Source organism: Hypanus sabinus, chromosome 8, assembly GCF_030144855.1.
Source record: "Hypanus sabinus isolate sHypSab1 chromosome 8, sHypSab1.hap1, whole genome shotgun sequence".
Classification (NCBI taxonomy): Eukaryota; Metazoa; Chordata; class Chondrichthyes; order Myliobatiformes; family Dasyatidae; genus Hypanus; species Hypanus sabinus.
Genome location: NC_082713.1, coordinates 129,974,822 through 129,998,517, shown reverse-complemented (window position 1 = coordinate 129,998,517; position 23,696 = coordinate 129,974,822). Strand labels below are relative to the sequence as shown.

General features: G+C 45.2%; 1 protein-coding gene across 8 annotated transcripts in view; it reads right to left on the bottom strand.

Moving 5' to 3' along the window:
- Positions 1 to 23,696, bottom strand: part of nrcama (neuronal cell adhesion molecule a) — a 430,696-nt gene that overhangs the window by 183,217 nt on the left and 223,783 nt on the right. For all 8 annotated transcript variants that reach the window (XM_059977833.1, XM_059977838.1, XM_059977831.1 and 5 more), the window contains exon 3: positions 2,699 to 2,818. The gene's annotated coding sequence lies outside the window, so the exon portion shown is untranslated. The remainder of the gene's footprint in view (positions 1 to 2,698; positions 2,819 to 23,696) is intronic.

Sequence of the window (23,696 nt, the reverse complement as noted above, 5' to 3'; positions counted from 1 at the left end):
ATATTTTGTTAAGGACCGGTCTGCAGATATAGCAAGTAATTTAGAAAACAAAATGTTATAATTTACTGCCTGAAGAACTGAATATAAAAGCATAGGGGATATGCTACATTTATGTAGGGCATATCTGCATTTAAAGTAATTGTCTCACAGAGTCACAACGTGTGATAACAGGCCCTTCGGCCTAACTGGTCCATACTAACCAAGATTTCCATCTAGGCTAGCCCTATTTGTACACGTTTGGCCCATGTACCTCAAAAACTTTCCTGTCCTTCTCCCTGTCTTTAACTACTGTTAATGTATGTGCATTAGCCACTTCCTCTGGCAACTCGTTCTACATACTGACTACCCTTTGGGTGAAAAAATTGCCCATCCATTTCCATTTCTGTATTTCCCCTCTCATCCCAAATCTAATTTTTTATTCCTCAACCCTGAGAGAAAAAAGATTGTTTGCATACACTGCGTGATTTTATATATCTCATGTGTTCTCATGAAGGCCTAATCTATTCAATCTCTCTCCATAACTTAGTCCCTCAACTCCTCATAAATCTCCTCTGCACTTTTTCCAGCTTAATGGCATCTTTTACAGTTAAATGTCATCCTTACTTAAGGAAGATAATACTTTGGGAAGTCTAATAAAGGTTTACTGGGCTAATATTCGGACCCAGAGGGTTATCTTATGAGGAAAAGGTAGACAAATGAGGCTTGTAGCTACCTTAGATTTCAGAATAAAAATGAAAGAGGACTTGATTGAACCATACAAAATCCTGAAGGGTTTTAACAGGGTGGATGAGAAGAAAATATTTCATTCTGTGGGAGAACATGAAGCTGGGGTTCAAATTAAAGGCCTGTGCAATTAAGAAAGAAATTAGGCAGTTTTTTTTAAACTCAGGGGTTCATGAGTCTTTGGAATTCGCTTCCTCAAAGGTGGTAGAAGCAGAATTCCTGAAATATATTTAAGGCAGAGCTTTATCGGTATTTGATAAATTAGGGTGGAGATGAAAAAACTATTGGGAAGAGGCAAGAATGCAGAGAAAAAGTTACGATTAAATCGGCTGTAATCTAATTAAATGGTGGAACAGGTCTGAGGGACTCCTGCTCCGAATTTGTATTTTTGAATGGAGATACAAGAGACGTTTGAATCTGGAACAACGCAACATGTGCTGAAGGAACTCAAGAGCGTCGAGCAGCAACGGTAGGGCAAGAGAATTGTCTGGCTGCCCATATTTTTACATAAGAATGGTGATTAAGTTTCACAGTCACTTCACTGCTTGCAAAGCTCTTTGGAAGATCACTGTGGACTTGCATCCATTTTCCTCTCCGCAACAGAATGCCTGTGATCTGGCTGGCACTTCGAAAGGAAGCCATGTGCTCCCCTTCCAGGGCCATCTCCGGTCCCCTGCCATGTCCTCAATGCATGTTGGCAACCTTTGCCTACATAAATATTGCCCTCTGAAAACACTTCAAAATCTTGCTATCTGCATTCCTTACTGCAAGCCCTTATTAGGCTGGGCTTTGCTTTCTGAAGACTGGGGCCTGACTGAACTACCATGTCGGGATATCAATACTTTAAATATTTAAAGCTCAGCATGATATGCTGCACTGCAGATAACAGATTCCACTTGCTTTCACTGACAAGAACAAGCTTACTGTAGTCACTGAAAATAGTCTTTGTTAAGCGCGGAATAGACTGTGGTTCTTTAATGAATGGATGCTCAGTGAAAATAAATCATCAGTTCAGCCACTGCCTTGTCTGCCATGCACCTTAGCACAATAGCAGGCTCAGTTCATGCCGAGTTAGGCTGTCCGTTATGAAAAACACCAACAGGACAAAGTATTGCTCTCAGATTCACCAATCAGGGTGAGGAAGGCAGGGTTCGGGCTTCTCGTTAATGTCCTCCCAGAGTTTCTTTTGCTTCCCACTTATGTAATGGGTACCTTCTTTGGTGAGGGGATTATTTATGCCTGCAGTTAGCAGCCTTGAGAGGTAAGCAGCAACAGAGAGTCTTCTTGGAGATGCTGGTGGTGTGGAAGGGTGCTTCAGTAATTTGATCCAGGAGTGCAGATTAAGGGACATGGTTGCTGTTCCAGACATTTTCTCCACAGCTGAACAGCCTGCTGATAGCCAATGGTTAACAGTTTAGAGGAGACTTCAGGGAAAGCATGGTGCCTGTACAGGGTTACTGGGAGATGGATGAAATGTGCCGAACAGGATGGAGTTGTGAAAGAGAGAGAACGAAACAACACAATGTTAACCAAAAGTAGTGGAACTCAACAACTCTGGTCAATGTGGAGGCTTCTGAATGGCATCACATAATTGACATCATTTGTAATGGTTTGTTTATAATGTGGTCTAATCACGAGCATTTTGCTCTTTCACAAACTCCATTCAAAGGACTGATACTTTCTGATTTACACAAGTTAAACTGGTGCCATTCTTCCCTTATCAACATGAACCTGCCTTCAGCGAGAGCAGAACTCATTCAGACATCCCAAGCCCTTGAGCATCTCCTTGGGATCAACACACAGATGTTCAAAAGAGAATAGCTGTTGACTACAGATAGGCCACGGTCAATCATGGGGCTGAATGAGGACAGATTGTCTTTATCTGCTGTCGCCAAGCACATTTTGATGTGATAATAACCTCATATATTAGGCAAGTCGATTTGAATGACCATGTAAATATACAAATCTTTCTTACCAGAAGGTGAGCTTGCCTCTCTTCTCTTGGTCTCCCTGGATCCTGGAATCAGCTTCAGCTCGATATCTGTGTTCAACAGGGCTCCATCAATCAAGCAAATTCATTTCAAGCTTCCCGATTCTGGAAGAGAAACAGTAAACTGACCTTTAGCTGTTCGTTTGTTTTTTGGCAACAGGATCCTGAAGGCTGAGTGGCAGGGCTAGACACTTCTACTTGCACTGTACAGCGAGGATGGCAGCGGGCACAGTAAGAACTAGGGAATTAGTTCGTTCTAACCAGCCAAAAGCCCTACATATGAGAATGAGTCAATGATTCAACAGAACGGAACATCTACAGGATGACAATTTGGATGTAGGGGCATTATGCAAGGGCAAAATTTGGGATCAGTTCTTTGTCATGTCTTTTCGCAGGATCAGGTGGAAGTGACATTATCCCTGGACACCACTCCGACATTCAACTGGCTCAGCTCTATCCCAAGCCACATATTTTCTTTATCCTTTAATTACCTTACTTGTAAAACACCAATCAGCAGAGAGAGAAATAGAGTTCAAAGGCAACACGAGTGAATCTGCAGATGCTGGAAATAAATAAAAACACAAAATGCTGGCAGAACTCAGCAGGCCAGACAGCATCTATGGGAGGAGGTAATAACAACGTTTCGGGCTGAAACCCTTCATCAGGAGTGAAGTAACATGGGATGGTCGAGGGGGGATAAGAAGTGGGGGGAGAGATAAAGTAGAGAGCTAGAAAGTGTTAGGCTGGAGGGAAATGGGCTGGGGGAAGGTGCAGAATTATGGGAAATAAAAGAGAAAGAAAGGTAGGGCTGGGGGGGGACATTATAGTGAGAGGGTGAAAACAGAGAGAAAGAGAACCAGACTAAAATAATAGATAGGGATGGGGGTAAGGGGGGGCAGGGGTATCAACGGAGGTCTGTGAGTTGGATGTTCATGCCGGCAGGTAGAAGACTGCCTAGGTGGGAGATAAGGTATTGCTCCATCGACCTGTGTGTGGCCTCATCTTGATGGTAGAGGAGGCCATGGACAGACATATCAGAGTGGGAGTGGTCTGTGGAATTGAAGTGTGTGGCTACAGGGAGATCCCCCACTGCTGGAGGACTGAGCGCCGGTGTTCGGCGAAACTGTCTCCCAGTCTGCGGCGGGTCTCCCCTATGTATAAATGGCCACATTGGGAGCACTGGATACAGTATATCACCCCAGTTGACTCGCAGATGAAGTGGTGCCTCACCTGAAAGGACTGTCTGGGGCCTAGGATGGTGGTGAGGGAAGAAGTGTGGGGGCAGGTGTAGCACTTCTTCCGTTTGCAGGAATGAGTGCCCGGAGGGAGGTTGGTGGGGTTGAATGGACAAGGGAGTCCCTGCGGAAAGCCGAGAGTGGGGGGGAGGGGAAGATGCGGCTGGTGGTGGGATCACATAGGAGGTGGCGGAAGTTCCTCCCTTAGATGCTGTCTGGCCTGCTGAGTTCTGCCAGCATTTTGTGTTTTTATCTTTTTTTAGGGAAATGGAGTTGATGGTTTACATCAATAGAACATAAGAAATAGGAGCAGGAGTAGGCCATGTGACCCATCAAGCCTGTTCCACCATTCAATAAGATCATGGCCCATCTGGCCATGGACTTATCTTCACCTACCTGTCTTTTCCCCATAACCCTTAATTCCCCTATCCAACCTTGTCTTAAATATTTTACTGAGGTAGCCTCCACTACTTCATGGGGAAGAGAATTTCACAGATTCACCAATCTCTGGGAACAGCAGTTCCTCCTCATCTCCATCCCCCAAATCTTGTGGATATGTCCCTGAGTTCTAGTCTCATCTACCAGTGGAAACAACTTTCCTGCCTCTATCTTATCTATCCCTTTCATAATTTTATATGTTTCTATAAGATCTCCTCTCATTCTTCTGAATTCCAGTGAGTACAGTCCCAGGCAATTCAATCTTTTCTCATAGTCTAACCCCCTCGTCTCTGGAATTAACCTGGTGAACCTCCTTTAAACCACCTCCAAAGCCAGAATGTCCTTCCTCAAGTAAGACCATCAAAAGGTTAGTTTTGTTTCTCCTTCGTCAGTTACTGCTCGACTAGTTGAGCATTTCCAGCATTTACATTTTTTTAAATTTCAGATTTCCAAGTTTCACACTATTTAAATTTGGTTGGAGATTTCCAACTGGTCACCAACTCCTTCCGCCAGCAGCTTTCTGGGGTGGTGGGGAGGGGGGGACAGTTCCAGATTTCCACCATTCTTTGAATTAAATGAAGCCTCCTGATTTCACCCTTGAACTGCCTTACTCAGAGAGGAAATAGATTTACTCTGTCCACCAGTCTCCAAGCCACTCTGGTCTCATAACAAGTAGTGGCATCTCATTAAGCTGCATAATTCTCTTAGAGCCAAAGAGAGATACTGCAGTGAAGCAGATTCTTTGGACTCAGCCCATCCCATCACAGCTACAGCTCCCCCACCACCGAGGACATCGACAAAAGAGGAGATATCTCAGGAAGGCGGCATCCATCACAAGGAGTCTGAAAACATCAAGTTTCAACTACTGCACAGTTTCTTCCTCACTGACATCAGGTTCTTCAGCTAACCTGAAAAACTTTAAATGCTACCTCTGACTATACTTTTCCTCAGCTTTTAGCATGTTTGTGTCATGCATGTTTGTGTTTATTTTGGAGTGCAGGGTTCATATAAATTATGGTAATTTGTGCTTATGAAAACTTATCACAAACAAGAGAAATCTGCAGACGCCGGAAATCTAAGCAACACGCACAAAATGCTGGGGGAACTCAGCAGGCCAGGCAGCCTGTATGGGAAAGACTATGGTTGTTGTTTCAGGCCGAGACCCTCCAGCAGGACTGGGAAAAAAAGGTGAGGAGTCAGATTTAGAAGGTGGGGGGGGAGGGGAGGGAGAAACACAAGGTGATAGTCTAGGGGAGAAAAAATCCAGAGGACATGGGTTAAGGGTGAAGGGGGAAAAGTTTAAAGGGAACATTAAGGGTGGGGGCTTCTTCACACAGAGAGTGGTGGGAGTGTGGAATAAGCTCTAGATGAAGTGGTAAATGCAGGCTCACTTTTAACATTTAAGAAAAACTTGGACAGGTTCATGGATGAGAGGGGCATGGAGGGATATGGTCCAGGTGCCGGTCAGTGGGACTAGGAAGAAAAATGGTTCGGCACAGCCAAGAAGGGCCAAAGGGCCTGTTTCTGTGCTGACATGTTCTATGATAGGTGAAATGGGGGGAGGGGATGAAGTAAAGAGCTGGGAAGTCAATTGGTGAAGGAAATACAGGGCTAGAGAAGGGGGAATCTGATAGGAGAGGACAGAAAGGCCATGGAAGAAAGAAAAGGGGGAGGAGCACCAGAGGGAGGCAATGGGCAGGTGAGAGCGAGAGAAGGGGATGGGGAATGTTGGGAGGTGGGGGCTTTACCGGAAGTTAAAGAAGTCAATGTTCATGCCATCAGGTTGGAGGCTACCCAGACGGAATATCAAGTATTGCTCCCCCAACCCAAGTGTGGCCTCATCACAACAGTACAGGAGACCATGGATTGACATGTCGGTTCACATTGTTATGAAAACTTATGGTTGGCATGTTTATAATGCACTATGATGCTGCTGCAAAAAGCAAATATTGGTGACATTTATACCCTGGGTGTGTATGCCTGTGTCAATGTATTTGAATTTTGAACTAAGTCCACATTGACCACTGCATTTACACAGACCTTGTGTCAATTGTTTTTTTTAATTAAATCCATATTCATCTAATCTCCCCCCAGCTTCTACCACTCATCTGCACACTGGGGATAAGTTGCAGTGACTAACCTACCAACCTGCATATCTTTGGGATGTGGGAGGAAACCAGAGCACCCAGGGAAACCCACACAGCCACCCAGACAGGACCCAAGGTCAGAATTGAACCTGAGTCTCTAGTGCTGGCCTGCTGGCTGGGGTTCGCATACAGAAGCCATCTTTTGACTGAGGGAGTGGAGCTTGCTTGGATTTTCTCCCTCCTCTAGGGTCACCTTGCAAAAGAATAATCAGTTGGAGGAACGCAAGGCTTCAACCCGAAATGTTAACAATTCCTTTCCTCCAGCAGATGTTGTTTGATCTTTTGAGCTTTTCAAGCAGATTATTTGTTGCTCCAGATTCCAGCATCTGCAGTCTATTGTGTCATCACTTTCCAAAACGTTCTACTGGAATTCTCATTATACTAGCAGTGTCTGATTAATTCTGGGAAGGTCCACGGAAATTCCCAAGGACTGCTGAACAAGCCTGTGAATCCTGACAATCTGCCAAGTGGCATTATTGGAATGTTGCCACCCTTGTTAATCACTGGCAGAGTCATCAAGACAATTGCTACTTGGAACCAATGAGCAACAATTTAGATTTCAATTCCCCCCCCCCCCCACCCCTACCTCTGTTGGTAAATTCTGAAAGGATTCACTGACGAAAATGATGAAGGGAGGGTTCCCACCACTGGGCAATCTCAAACTGAGGTGTACTTTCAGAATAGGGGTTGTCTATTTTAAAGTTGGATGTCAAGGAGTCTCTTCCCTTGTAAGTTGTGAAATTCATTTTGTGTTCTATACACTTGAGTGTTGTGGAGTCTGAATGACTGAACGTGGAGACAAACCGGTTGTTTGTTTTTCTGTCTCTGTGGCTTTGTGAAAATCAAGGATGATGGGGAACAGACAGGAGAATAGAGTTGAGTCCAAGACCAAATCAATAGGACAGACCTGAGGAGCTGAGTGGCCTTCTTGGTGTTGCTGAGGCTTGGCATTGAGAAATTGGACCAAACCTACATTTCCCCACTTGAAGAGCCAGCAGAAGAACTTCTTCCTCCCTACCTCTCCCATCTCACTGTTTTTGCACACCACCCCAAACTGCCAGCCCCTAACCCTGACAAATCTTTCTTGTAAAAGCAACCACGTCTTATCACACTCTTCCGGCTGGCTTACTAATGCACAAAGCAAAGGTTTTAATGGAAGCCTTAAAGATTTGCCTTTCAAATAACATCCATCATGAACAACCATGGCAGCAATTGAATTAGGCACATTATTGATGACTCACATGAGAGCAGGGAAATGTTATTTGGATAAGTCACTGGAAGCTCTAATTGATCCTGAGCCAGGGGTCACCACTAATTCCACTATTTTAGTGAGTTTCCTCTTCTCCCAAAAGTAATCACAAATATTATTGAGCATTGCACACATGCACCTCTGCCCAACTAAGTGCTGTCCTCTGAAAGATTAAAATCCTGGGGGAACCTTAGGTTTAACTATACATTATCATGATCCATTTCTGTCACAATACATACATTGCTCTTCTAAATATGAGTGGGATCTTGCTTACTGTGGCTCAGTGGACTCAGATAATTGCTTTGAAACTCCACTCAGTCAATATCTTTCCTTTATAACTATTCTCAAGACGGGGGCATCATTGGTAAACTAGCATTTAGAGTCAACCAGATCAGACACAGGCCCTTCACCCACTGTGTCTGTACTGAATATCAGACACCCATTTGTACTCATCCTGAATTAATCCACTTTTTTTTTATTCTTCCTTCCCAGAAGCTGCCACTCACCTATACACCAGGGGCTATTAATCTACTGATCCCATGGCTTTGGGATTTTGGGTGGGGGGGGGATGGTTAAATGGAGCACATCAGGAAAATGCACACAGTCAGAAGGGGAACATGTAAATTCCACACACAGACAGCAACTGGAATCAGTACTGAAACTGTGATACCATCATGTACTTAGCTCACATCAACAAGACCTGGCTGCCAGGAAAACTCAAGCTGTGGTGCTTCCAGATCGGCATATTCCCAAGACTCATGTGGTCTTTAACAGTGTATTAAATCCCCATCAACAAGGTGGAAAAGCTCGAAAAAGTGATCAGCACACATGTGAAACAGTGGCTCAGACTTCTACGATGCTTAAGTCCTTAAGTCCTGTTGGACTGTACAGGAACGGCAAATTAGAACTACCAATTACAAGTCTTGTGGAAGAATTCAAATGCACCATAGCAAGGTTGGTCATGACCCTCACTGAATCTGAAGATACTGTTATTCAAACAATGGCCTCCCATGTGGCAATGGGGAGGAACTGGACCCCATCTGAAGCCGTTCAAAGTACCAGGTCTGCTCTTCGCTTCAGGGATGTGGTTGGCCAAGTCCAACTTGGGAGAGCTGGGTTCAGGCTCGTCCCAAAGGCTCCTGAATGGCACAAGGCAATGTCAGTGCAGAAGAGACGGCTTGTGGTGGAGGAGGTGAGGAAACAGGAGGAGGCAGAGCGATATGCCAGGGCCGTCTCAATGGCCAAGCAGGGCCAATGGACTAGAACCTTAGAACATTACAGCACAGAAACAGGCCTTTTGGCCCTTCTTGGCTGTACCAAACCATTTTTCTGCCTATTCCCACTGACCTGTACCTGGTCCATATCCCTCCAAACCCCTCTCATCCATATACCTGTCCAAGTTTTTCTTAAATGTCAAAAATGAGCCCGCATTCACCACTTCACCTGGCAGCCCATTCCACACTCCCACCACTCTCTGTGTGAAGAAGCCCCCCTTAATGTTCCCTTTAAACTTTTCCTCCTTCACCCTTAACCCATGACCTCTGTTCTTTTTCTCCCCTGTCCTCAGTGGAAAAAGCCTGCTTGCATTCACTCTACCTATACCCATCATAATTTCATACACCTCTATCAAATCACCCCTCATTCTCCTACGCTCCAGGGAATAAATTACTAACCTATTCAGTCTTTCTCTGTAACTCAGTTTCCCAAGTCCCAGCAACATCCTCATAAACCTTCTCTGCACTCTTTCAACCTTATTAATGTCCTTCCTGTAATTCGGTGACTAATTGGGAAAGCCTGGAAAAGAGGAAACTCAGCTGGTGCGACATCTGGGAAATGTAGAGATCTTGGCTAAGTTTTGTCAACAGAGCCACTTATGACCTCCCCAGAACCTGAACGAGTGGTGGGGAGAAGACACTGCTTGCTCTCTTTGTCAAGCACCTGGATCACTAAGGCACATGTTAACAGGATGTACCACAAGCCTCAGACAGGGGCGGTATACTTAGCGGCATAATCAAGTTCTTAGACAGCTGGCATCAATCTTGGAACAGAGGCAAATCACCACAAACAATCTCCCACAATCATCAACAAGAAATGCTCACATCACACAGTTTGTGTCAGCAGGCCAACCTCCAGAGCACCAAAGAACTTCAAGAGAGGTAAGCATTCTGCAGGTTGCTCGGGATTGGAAAATGGACATGGACTTGGAAAGAAAGCTTGCGTTTCCCCAGACATTGCGGGTACAACACTCTGGCCAGACATGGTCCTGTGGTTCACAACAGCCAAGCTGGCAAATGTTGTGGAAATCACAGTAGCATGGGAAGATGGTGCTGAAGAAGCTTATGAGAGGAAAAAGATCAAGTACTCTGAACTGGCAACTGAAGCTGCCCAGAACTGCTGGAAGACCAAGATTTTCCCTGTAGAAGTGGGATGCAGGGGATTCGTGGCTACATCTACGACCAGTCAATTGAAGAAGATGGGGGTGAGGGGTTATTCACTCCAACAAGCAATCAAGTCTTTGTCAAATGCAGCAGAAAAAAGCAGTAATTGGATTTGGATTACATAAAAGGAAAGACAACAACTGGGCTGCAAGATGAAGACAGGAGGGTATGGAACTGAGGGGGGTGTTTCTGGGATGCCAGGTAGTACCGTTGAGCCCTCTGGAGATGTTGTGGGTTTATCAACGAAATGTCAAAGAAGGAGGGTGCCCACCTGATGACACCAATGAGGTACCTACCCTCCTCGTCACCACTCCAAGCCTACTGCCAACATCAAGAGTGCCGACTTATCACAGAGATTGAAACATCAAGTCCTATTAGCTCTACTGAAGCAGCAGCTCTACCAGCCACTGTGCTGCTGGTCCCGCCAATTACACTGATCACCTAATGGTGGTGGGTCATCTGCAGCATATTGATATCTATTTTACAGTACAAAAATAGGCCATTCACCCCAAATGGCCTATACTGGTATTTAAGCTCCAAGCAATCACCTATCCACCTCTTTATATACATTCCCTCAGCATCACACTGTCTCCCTTTCTCCTGATCTGGGAAGCCTATAACATATAATGCTGCTATAGATATTATCTACATTATATATCTCAAGTAGCTTTTCTAATGACATAGATATTCGTTGGATAAAGAAGCATCTGCTAACCAGATTAATCTTTTACATGTGTTGCCTTCAGTACCTTAAAACTCTATCATCTGCTATGCCATCCAAATTATTTGAAAAAAATAAATCATTTATGGAAATTACTCACTAGCAATGGCCTCTGCAGCTTCTTTTCTGATGTCCTGCATTCACTCAATTTGTCGAGCAGGGGCATCCTCCAAGACCGAGCACTTGGACATTTGGAATACACTTCTAGGTAGAGTTACGTGAGCACATGGGACTTCAGCTGGATCAGGACTACACCTGTAAAGCTGGCACCTGTATCTCTTAAAGGGATGTTTCTGAATTGGTGCCAGGCTTCACACTGAGAACTCATAAAAGACGCCTTTATGCAATTAACTTGTCTTGCTCTCACTTTGGCACCCCACACATGGCAGCAACCTCCACCGAACACTTGACCCTCAGACATGTAGCTTGTCCCCAGAACCTCCCAAGCACCCAACCCTTCCTCCCCATCAAGCATCTGACTGGCCTGAGGCAGTGTCTACAGTCACACAGTCTTTGCCAACAACCACACAACCCTTAGAACAAAGGGAAGTAAGTCATCCTTGATTCAGAGGGCCTGCCCAAGAAAAAGATCTTGCAATCATCATCCTCATGCCCAGCATTTCCTAGGATCCTTTTCTCCAACTTGTCTTGCAGGCTCACTTCAAGGATGGGTGGTTAGCCAACAACTCTACTCTTTTCCACAATCATGACTGCGTGGCTAGGCATGGCTCAAATACCATCTATAAATTCACCGATAACATCAGCAAGAACAAGGAATTGATTGTGGACTTCAGAAAAGGAAGTCATTGAGGGGTCAGCAGTGGAAAGGTGAGCAACTAAGTGTTTATAATCATCAAAACCTCAGTGGATGTATCCTGGGCCCGACATATTGATCCGATCACGAAGAAGGCACACCAGTGACGATAATTCATTGGGAGTTTGAGGAGATTTGCTCTGTCACCAAAGACTACAGCAAATTTCGATGGATGGACTGTGGAGAACATTCTGAGTAGTTGTATCACTGCCTTGTAAGGTGGCTCTAATACACGGGATCAGAAAAAGGGGCGGAGCATTGTAGACTCAGCCAGTTCCATCATGGGCACTGGGCCCCTCCTCCCCCCACCCACCATCAGGGATATCTTCAAAAAGCGATTCCTCAAGAAAGCTGCATTCATCATGTCAGTGACAATAAACTTGATTCACATCAGAGAAAATAAAATGAAATGCATTTTCCAGCAACATCATAACTAACTGCGCAATAGTGCAGCTTCAGATTTGGTAAAACTCAAATTTGCCCCATTGTTCTGACTCTGGAGGTGCAGCTCGTTTTGTATGTAGTTTTCTTTGAATGAACATCACTTCCTGTACACAAGCTGTTTCGTCAATCATTTTCTGCACATTTTAATTTGGATTTCAACTTGAAACTAATGATGGAAAGGCATCCATCTCCATCCCCTCTTTATGCTCCCTTGAAACAGCAACATCTGAGATATTGGTGAGACCCGACGCAGACTGGGAGACCATTTCACTGAACACTTACACTCGGTCCGCCAGAGAAAACAGGATCTCCCAGTGGCCACGCATTTTAATTCCATGTCCCATTCCCATTCTGATATGTCTATCCATGGCCTCCTCTACTGTCAAAATGAATCCAAACTCAGGTTGGAGGAACAACACCTTATATACCAGCTGGGTAGCCTCCAACCTGATGGCATGAACATTGATTTCTCTTCCATTAATGCCCCTCCTCCCCTTCTTACCCCATCCCTGACATATTTAGTTGTTTGTTTTGTTTTGTTTTTTTTCTCTCTCTCTGCCTATCACTCTGTCTGTTCTCCATCTCCCTCTGGTGCTTTCCACCCCTCCTCCTTTCTTTCTCCTGACGCCTCCCGTCCCATGATCTTTGATCCTTTCCCTTCTCCAGCTCTGTATCACTTTCGCCAGTCACCTTTCCAGCTCTTAGCTTCATCCCACCCCCTCCGGTCTTCTCCTATCATTTTGCATTTTCCCCTCCGCCCACTACTTTCAAATCTCTTACTATCTTTCCTTTCAGTTAGTCCTGACAAAGGATCTTGGCCCAAAATGTCGACAGTGCTTCTCCTTATAGATGCTGCCTGGCCTGCTGTGTTCCACCACTATTTTGTGTGTGTTGTGTTAATATCTGAGAGTCTTGGGTTTGTAAATAATACTACACATTTAGTAGATATATTGTGAAGAAAACATTATGTTTATCATTTATCACTATTAAGGTTGGCGTGTGGCCTAGTGGGCAAGGTATCAGACTAGTAACCTGAAGGTCACTGGTTCGAGCCTTAGCTGAGGCAGTGTGTTTGTATCCTTGAGCAAGGCACTTAACAACACATTGCTCTGCGATGTCGCCAGTGCCAAGCTGCATGGGTCCTAGTGCCCTTCCCTTGGACAACATCGGTGGCGTGGAGAGGGGAAGGCCTGCAGCTTGGGCAACTGCCGGTCTCCCATACAACCCTGCCCAGGCCTGTGCCCTGGAAACTCCGGGCGCAGATCCATGGTCTCTCGAGACCGACAGATGCCACCAAAACTATTAAGGTATCATTGTGCCACAAGTTGCTTCTACTTACACGGAACAGGACGGAGTGTTGCATGCACGTATTACTTTGGTCAATACTGAATGTGAGAATAATCAACAGTATATTCAGGTGTCCAATGATTCTATATTGAATTTCATATGCATTTTACTTCAGTAGTTTCACAATTAAGATCTCAATAAAAACCCTGAAGGAAGCTTCCACCTTGGGTGATTTTTGAGAAAGTGTTTAACTCCCTGCATACCTTTGTATATCTGCACTGTGAGGGCAGTAGAGTGAAAAGAAAACTCATCTTCAAAGGTATCGCCATGGACTAGAGACATGTCTGAACGCCGTACACAACAGCAGCTTCTGACCCAAGCAACAGCGAAGTGAGGTCGGAATTTGCTGCATCGATTGTGTCGCTGCGACGCTTGTACAAATCGCCATTAATATAGTCACAGTATGAGTTCACACCAAAGCTGAACTCAGCAAGAATGAGAGCAGCTTATCCTAAACACAAAGTTGAGATTCAGATAGAGAAAGCACCTAGAGACACAGAGAGGGTGTGTAGAGACTAAGTGTGCTCACGAAAGGGTGTGAAGTCAAGGAAAAGGTATACGAAACAGTATGTTTTAGACAGTGGCAAGTCTACAACCAGAATCAGTCATACTTTGCCATTGCAACAGCCAATGCAGCTTATTAAAGAATATGTCCAAACAAATTTAGGCTATAAAACAGACAGAGCTCCAACTCCACAAGAAGACACTGCCCACATCACAGAGCCAACAAGCTCTTCACATAGTCCACATATTGACAGTCAAGATCGACAGCAGCAAAGACCCACAACATCCCCTTCTGCAATTTCCTCACAGCAAAAACCACAGACAAGAGTTGCTACCAGTACCAACCCCATTTACACAGATACAGACAAACTCAACTTCCATCTATCCCAAGGCACACATTTGGCAAACCAGTCTCCACAATGCCTTCGTTCAGGAGCTGCAGGTACAAGATTTGGCTTAGTATCTGGTTTGTCAGGACCTTGTTCACAGCAGGACTAGAAGTGCTCGACAACCAGTCTGCCAGTTATCTGTCCTGGAAGTCAAGCTTTCACAATGCTGTGGAAGGACTAAGTCTCAAGCTTAGCATAGAACTAGACCTTCTCTGTATGTGGCTTGATGAAGGAGTCATTGCAATACGCAAACCGGGTTAGGGCTGTGCACATTAATAATCTAGCTATGGGTTTACAACTGCTGTAGAAATTAGAGAAATTACCCAGCAATGTGCAAGAACAGTAGATACCTGAAGGGTTCAAGTATAAAATGAAGCATCATGCCATTTTCTGCCATATTCAGTTTTTGTGGAATTTGTCTGTCAGATGCCTGCAGAAATGCAAAGTGACCCTAGTTTTATGCTCTCAACTTCAGATAACACATCATTCAAAGAGAGGTATCCAGCAAAAGCATGGAAAACCAAATCCCCTATCACAATCAATAAAGCCAAAGTAGAAAACTCTGTCATGCCAAATAGACAATGCCCAGTCCATAAGACACCTCAGCTCTTAAGGAAACATAGAGGATTCAGAGAGAAACTCCTTGCAGACCTGTGATGCTTTCTAAAGGAGCACTCAAAATGTCAACCAGGACTGCACACGATACTTCAAATATGGCTAAACCAAACTTTTGTACAGCTGCATTGGAAAAGAGTCAGCCTGAACTGGGATAGCATAACCTCACTCTCACCTACCAGTCATGGCAGAAGGAGATATGGGAGTGGGGAAGGGCAGAAACTCAGATGTTCACACAAATGACACTAAATGTCTCCTGCTTACCCTGTGAAGTTCAGAGGCTGCCTGTTAGGACATCTATACTTACCTGCCAGCAGGTAACATTCAACTGTCAAAGCACCTGGGTGCTTACATGCCAGGTGATCTTAACCATAATGAAACTGTCCAAGTATTACTTTGTAAATCTCTATTTTTTTTCCCAAGTCTCAAAGCATTCAGACCCATTCAGCTGTAAATACAGGCTGAAAATTATCTAAATTCCTTTTAGAGCCTTTTAAATTGATTCTTTCATTCGTGTTCAATAGAGCCGCACCTTTCAGCATTCAACATGTACAAAGACAAACAATACAGCTGTGCGGGAATCGAACTGAACAGAACAGGGAGGTTATGCAATTTTCAAATAGGGACACTATGAAATCTTCACAAGACAATGCCAAGCACACACAGTTGCAGAAGGAGTAGGGCAGCAAGGACATGGGAACACTGTCACCTCCCTATCCCCTCTCAGTCACTTAAATTAAATTGCTGTTCATTACTTGGAGCCTCTCTAACTACTTGTGCAGGAGAGCACTTTCAGCAGCAGTTCAAGGTGCCGTGCCTGTCCCGGTGAGTGCTCACCCCCTGAACTGCTCACTATTCACTGGCTGACCTGTTGAGAGTTTCCAGCATTTCCTGATTTTATTTCAGATTTCCAGCATCTGCTGGTTTTAAAATTTCCATTCACTTTTCAAGAAGAATGCTCATCATCTGTAAGCTTTGTGTCCCCAGGGTATTTTTAATCCCTAATGTAGAGTGTAAAGGTTAATAAATATGAGACATGAGGAGCTTAAAGAAACCTAGTCTCATTTATTCCAGGCTTCTTCACAGACAACCTTTGAACTTCCAACAAACACATACTGCTGCAGCCCAGAGTACAGAGAGCCATGTGACATAATCCTTTCAAGGGTGACAGGCTTAAAGCAATAATTATTGTTCACAACCTGTATAATTCATATTCAGCATCAGTGCACCCAGAAATAAGCAGTGAATGTTAAATCTCTACGTACAAAATGCTAGAGAGCTCAGCCAGTTAGGTCAAGTGGCCCCACTGAGAGTTGGGAAAGTGACATCTGACACTAGCATTTTGTGTACGTTGCTCCACATTTCCAGCATTTCCTCAATCTCTCGTGTCTCCATTAGGGCTAACTAGCCACAGAGATTTTGTCCTTTAAAACGCCTGATGCACCATCAATAACTCTCTGAGACGTGAAGGCGAGACATCGGCTTTTATTGACTGGAAGAAAGAACAAGCAGTAGTTGACCACCATACTACATCTTGGAGACTGAGGGCCGGGCTCAGGCCTCAATCGCCTTTATACTGGGGTCTGTGGGAGGAGCCACAGGAGCAGTCAGTGGGGGGCGTGTCCAGACAGGTGTATGTAGTTCACCACATTCACCCCCCCCCCCATTAGAAAAGAGAGCCCCCATGCGGCGAAGTTTCTTACCAGTATATTTACAGGTTAAGTCTATCAGGTGGTCGAATCTGTCGCTGCGATCTACGTAGCACCAGCTGTGATTGCACAGGTGCCGGTGGTGATTGCACCGGAGACAGTGGTTGTGCTGGTTCCGGCCTAACTGGAGGTGTCAGCCCACTAGGCGTCAGTGATCCCTCATGCGTGTGCAAGGCGCCTGGTATATGCGCGTACGAGACGCCCTGTATAGGAGTGTCGTGAGGAGTCTGTGTAGGGCTCTGTGTGTGCGGTGTCACCTCGGGTACAGGGTTCATAATTACCATGGAGTGTTCGGGGTACTGGTCTGCTGCTCCTGCGGGTGCCAGGTCGCAGACGGAGACCAGGTCCTCCCGCCCATCAGGTAAGACCACATAAGCATACTGGGGGTTTGCATGTAGAAGGTGAACCCTCTCGACCAGCGGGGAGTATTTATTGCTCCTCACATGTTTCTGGAGCAGCACTGGCCCTGGGGTCATCAGCCAAGCTGGTAGGGTGGTCCCAGTGGCAGACTTCCTGGGAAAAGAGAATAGGCGCTCGTGAGGGGTGGCATTGGTGGACGTACATAACAGGGAGCGGATAGAGTGGAATGCCTCAGGGAGGACCTTCTGCCATCAAGAGACCGGCAATCCCTTTTGACTTAAGGGCTAAAAGTTTGGCCTTCCACACTGTGGCATTCTCCCTCTCCACCTGTCCATTTCCCCGGGGATTATAACTCGTGGTCCAACTAGTAGCAATGCCCCTAGCCAGCAGGTACTGGCGCAGCTCGTCACTCATAAAGGAGGACCCTCTATCACTGTGGATATAGCAGGGATATCCGAACAGAGTGAAGAGCTGGCGCAGGGCTTTTATGACGGACGTGGTAGTGGTGTCGGGGCAGGGGATGGCAAAGGGGAACCGCGAGTACTCGTCGATAATGTTGAGAAAGTAGACATTGAGGTCGGTGGAGGGAAGGGGGCCCTTAAAGTCAACACTCAGTCGCTCAAAGGGGCAGGTGGCCTTGATAAATTGCGCCTTTTCAGGATGGTAGAAGTGCAGTTTGCACTCAGCGCAGACCTGGCAGTCCCTGGTCATCATCCTGATGTCCTCAAGGGAGTACGGCAGGTTCCGGGCTTTCACGAAATGGTAAAATCGGGTGACCCCCGGGTGGCAAAGATGTGCATGAAGGGCGTATAGCCGGTTGAGCTGTGTGCTAGCACACGCTCCCCGGGATAGGGCATCAGGGGGCTCATTGAGCCTTCCAGGCTGGTACAGGATATCATAGTTGTAGGTGGAGAGTTCCATTCTCCACCGCAAAATTTTATCATTTTTGATTTTGCCCCGCTGTTGGTTGCTAAACATGAACGCAACTAAGCGCTGGTCGGTCAGCAAGGTGAACCTTTTGCTGGTGAGATAGTGCCTCCAGTGCCTAACAGCCTCCACTATGGCCTGGGCTTCTTTCTCCACCGCGGAGTGCCGAAGTTCAGAGCCTTGAAGGGTACGAGAAAAGAATGCTACTGGCCTGCCTGCCTGATTGAGGGTAGCAGCAAGCGCGAAATCGGAGGCGTCACTCTCTACTTGGAAGGGAATGGTCTCATCCACCGCATGCATCGTTGCTTTGGCAATGTTCCCTTTAATGCAGCTGAAGGCCGCGCAGGCCTCGGCAGAGAGGGGAAAAGTGGTAGACTTGACCAGGTGGCGGGCCTTGTCTGCATAATGGGGGACCCATTGGGCGTAATAGGAAAAGAAGCCCAGGCACCGTCTGAGGGCTTTGAGGGGGGTGGGAAGAAGGAGTTCTAACAGGGGGTGCATACGGTCAGGATCAGGGCCAATGACCCCGTTCTCTACGACATACCCAAGGGTAGCGAGTTGGGTGGTTCTGAACACACACTTGTCCCTATTATAAGTAAGGTTCAGGGCTTTGGCCACTTGGAAAAATCATTGGAGGTTGGCGTTGTGATCTGACCAGTCGCGACCACAGATGGTGATGTTATCCAGATTGGGAAATGTGGTCTTCAGTCGGTACTGGTCCACCATCTGGTCCATTTCCCTCTGGAAGGCAGAGACACCATTTGTGACACCGAATGGGACGTGCAGGAAGTGTTAGAGCCTGCGCCCACCTCGAAGGCGGTGTAGGGGTGGTCCTCTGGGCGGATGGGGAGCTGGTGATAAGCGGATTTCAGATCTATTGTCGAGTACACCTTGTACTGAGCTATCCGGTTGACCATATCCGTGATGCAGGGTAGGGGATAAAATTGATACACCATCAATAACTCTGAGACGTGAAGGCGAGATATCGGCTTTTATTGACTGGAAGAAAGAACAAGCAGTGGTTGACCACCATACTACATCCTGGAGACTGAGGGCCGGGCTCAGGCCTCAATCGCCTTTATATCGGGGTCTGTGGGAGGAGCCACAGGAGCAGTCAGCAGGTGGCGTGTCCAGACAGGACACTATTGTTCAACATAGATTGTGCCCAGTTGAAGGTACTTGAACCATTTTCTAATTAAGGTTGAATGACTGTGATCTTCAGGAGAGAAAGGGAGGAAACTGGGCAAAGGGGAATAGATTTTACTCTTGTTGTATCAAAGAAATGCAAAGAAAGACAAAATGAGCAATGGTTTAAAGTGTTCTACAACCTGTAGACCCTAGAACAGTGCAAAATGCTTCACAGCCGACAGAGTAAGTTTGAAGTTGGGTCAGTGAATGAAATTCACATATGTTCAGCTCAGTGGAAGAAAGTTCCAAACCCACTGAGACACACTCCAGCTCTGGAGCCCTCCAAGTCACAGGCAACAGCGTCACTTTGCTGGGATTATCCAGCTACTACACTGGTGAAATCAAACTCTTCAATCCTTTACCAGATCAGAACAAACCTGGAATAGATTGGAGACTGAGTACAGTGGACTGGTTGACATTCTGAATGACTTTGAAACATGTTAATAGGTTTTAGTCAATTTATGTCACCAATACAGGCTTTTTATATCTCTGAATGTCAGGGTTACTTAAAGCTATTAAAGAGTTTCATGCTTTGCCTCCTGTCAGGGGTGTTCTGAGGCACAGCCTCATGATTACAAAACCCAAAGCCAACATCACCTGATTCCTGGGCCGAGAAAGGCTGGTCCTCCATGTCCAGCCTACCTAAGTGTGGGAGTGCAGGGACCATGGGAGGTGACTCCATATAGTGGCATGGTCCAGGAATATCCATCCTATTGTTGAAATATCACCAACATCAATTTGTTCACAGCAAGATTTCACCAACATCATTGTGACAGCAACTAGATAATCTGGTTGACAGAAGAACGTTGGCCAAGAGTTTAGAGAAAATGCTGGGGGTCCTCATATTTTCCCTCGGCAGAATGGACAAAATTCAAAAACCTCAAATAAAAACAGCAAATGCTGAAAACATTCAGCAAGTCAGGTCGTACCACTGGAGAGAGAAACAAGCTTGTTTTTCACAAGACATGTCAACGATTTTTCAACAGTGCTGGGAGAAGTCAGAAATTAAACATTTTGTAGGTGTACTGGATGACTGGAGGTATCCAGGGGATTGAATGTCTGTGCTACTGTGGAGACCAAAAGATACTAAATGACACAAGTCGTCAGCTGGGGAGCTATAAATAGGAAACGAACTGGGACAATAAAAAAGGAAAAAAAGACAGCTGGATTTTAAAATACAAAGCACTGCAAGTGCTGAAAATTGGAAATAAAAGTAATGCTTTAAATACTCAATGGGCCAGGCTTCATTTGTGGAGAAAAAATGAGTTAGTATTGCAGGTTTTTTGTTTTCGTTCTATACTGTATTATTGTGTATTGCATTGTATTGTTGCTGCTCAGTTAACAAATTTCCTGACACTTTCCGGTGATAATAAACCTGATTCTGAGGTTGATAACCTTTCATCAGAACTGACCGGTTCTGGCACAAACAGGAGAATATAGTTATCAGACATTGTTAATTTTAACAGAGTCCCAATTGCCATAATGCATCTTGTCAGAAGATGAGGTGTTCATTAAGCTTCTGACGGGCTTTGTTGGAACTCTGTATAGAGGCCAAAGACAGAGTGAATGAGGTAAATATGCTGGGGAATTAATGTTAGAAGCAACTAGAAGCCTAGGGAACCCCTTGGTAACTGAATGGAGATGTTCTGAAAAGGTGTGTTGGGCTTCACCAACACAAGGGATCATTACACCATACACAATGCACTAAATTAGATGGGTTGTCCCGTACTTCGTGAGCTCTTTATTATACATGTGCCAGCATTGTAATGGTCAAGGGTCACAGTAGTTGACCATGTTTAAAGTCACTGTTAAAGGATGAACAAGACATCATTGTGAAAATGTTTCGTCTTCAGTGATTGTGATCAGCCAACATTATAGTTTCACTATATCTGATATCTGTTCCTACAACAATGCAATTCATTTTTAATCCTTTCTAAATGAAAAGCAGGGAGGCAAATTCAATTTCCTGTCGCTGACTGTTAAATAAAACATCATCTCACCATCATGAGCCTTTGAATGGTAACCAGATGTTCCGATTAACATGCTTCTTGTTCAATAGTAAAGATTTCTACTTAGACAAATTAATTAGGAAAAGGGGACTGGGCTTACAATGAAATTGCTCTAATTTGTCAATCCCTTCCACTGGCTCAGATTGCTAAGAAAGGTCTCTCTCATCTCAATGAATTTCATTTCTGGAAACCTGAAAATGCTCATAAGATCAGGCTGCACACAAAAGGTCAAAACTTTAAAATTAACTTTGTTTTCTCTCCACAGAAGTTGCCCGGCCTACTGATTATTTCCAGCATTGTCTGCTTTAGTATTGTACATTGCTTAACTTGTCCCAGCAGGGACCACTGTGTTGCTCATAGATAGTCAACAGTTCATAGCATGACCTGTTCTTATATAGTTCCAGCTCCTGGCAGGACCAGCACAGTGTAAATAGTTGAAGCTCATCCACCAGTATCTCTTTGAAGGAGAGTACAGATGAGAAAGTGAGTTGGAGAGAAGGTAGGCATTTAAATTCATGCTTAACTGTCATTCAACCATACATGATCACAGCCAAACGAAACAGTGTTACTCCGGGTCTGAACTGCAAAATACAGTACCGACAGTCACACACAGTACAATGTACATATAGCACATACAAAATATCAGTAAAATATAGTCACCAGAATATATACATCGAGCTTGAATCCATCTATATTGCAGTTGTCTGCAGTTGGACACAATATAGCTTGTCTTCTGCTGAGCAAACACTGGGGGGCAGCACCGACACCAGCATGGATGCTGTGCCACACTGCCTCCAGTGGAACGCACCAACTCCAACACCTCTCTCCTGCGTGGCAGTACAGCTTGAGGCCTAGTCCTCTATACTACGAGGCCATGCAGCTCCTGCTGTGCATCCCTGTTGTCTGCCAATAAATCAGCGAACAGGACTTGCAGCACTCCATATTAACAATATCCAAGGTCTTGCAATCACAAGAAAAGTGACTAAGATAATCTCACACTGTTAGACTGCACACCACCTTCACGCACCAAGGCAGCAGCACGATCCACACCAAGTCCATCTCCTTCAGTTTCTCTGCCAGCGAGCAACTCGCTGGTGGGGTGGACCTGCAGTACTTTAAGTTGTTAATATCCAGCTGGGTCAAGCAATCATAAAAAAATATACGTTTAGAAAGGGCAATGACACCATTGTTGCAATCCAACCCAGTGCCATCTTACCAGCTTACTTGTTAAAGGTTCCGGTGACCGTGTGAAAGGAAGGTTGTTTATTACAAGACCAAGTATCAGAGGAGTGCCATGAATGTTGTATTAATGACCTACTGTGCAATTCCCCTAAAACAATCAGGAGGTGTACAATATACCACCTATCTAATCACAAAAGGACACGCTATCCTCCATAAAAAGTTGGTTAACAATTGGAACTGCTGGTAAGAACTGTTCACTTCAGCACCTCCTAGGATTTACCCTCTTCCGCCATTTCATTTTTCCCCACTGAGTCTAAAGCAGTTAAGTTCACACTGGGAAAATTTTCACAGGTACTAAAAGCACTATTAGGTCACTCAAGTGCACATTTTCCAGGCTTGCCCCTGGGCACTACATGCCAACAGCTGTAAACTCTTACAAAATATCAATGAATGTGCCTCAAGGTTTTCTTCACAACTTTATAGAATTACCCATTGCAGAAGTTGCAGCATTTAAATTTCATTGTATGTTGTGCTTTACACTAAAAAAAGTTACGTTTCTCTAAAAAAAAATCCACATCTAACTGAAGTATGAGCTTTGAATTAACAAACACAGTATATTATTGATTATTTGACTTTTCCAACACTGCTCTGATGCTTGTACACACCGACCTATTCATCTTGTCCCCTGCCTTTACCTCTTGCTTCAGCACGGATGCCTTGCTCTGAACCGCAGGATTGACTTTCATTCCCCTCCTCCCTCAAGCCCCTTCTGTTTCTGGTCCTGATGGCTCGGCTAGGAGGAGAGTTCTATCCTCAGCTGGCTTATTACCCAAACTCCTGCTGTTTTCTCAGCCCACTGTGGCATGGCTCCCAGATTTTACAGCTTTGCTGGTTATTTAGAGGTCACCAGGAGGTGATTGATTGTCCATCGGATCTGATGATGACAGATTGCCAGGAGGTAGCTGAACTTCAGTCACGTCTTCTGCTCTGTTACGAAGTGGAGCTGAATGAGTCACTGAACAATGCAAGGAAGGCAGGCAATGGGAAAACCCTGACAGCAATGAGCCTCTCAATGCTTCCCACAATTGGCAGCAGCCCTTCCACAATTCACTACTTCATCCCAAGCTCCTTCCAGGTGTGGGTACCCGAATGATTACCCAGACTTCTTTACACTAGTGGCTCAAGAAAGACTTCTGCCCGATTTATCCATCTGAGGTTAATGTCTTCTGCCCTCATATTAGTGTCTGCCACAGACATTTGACGACAC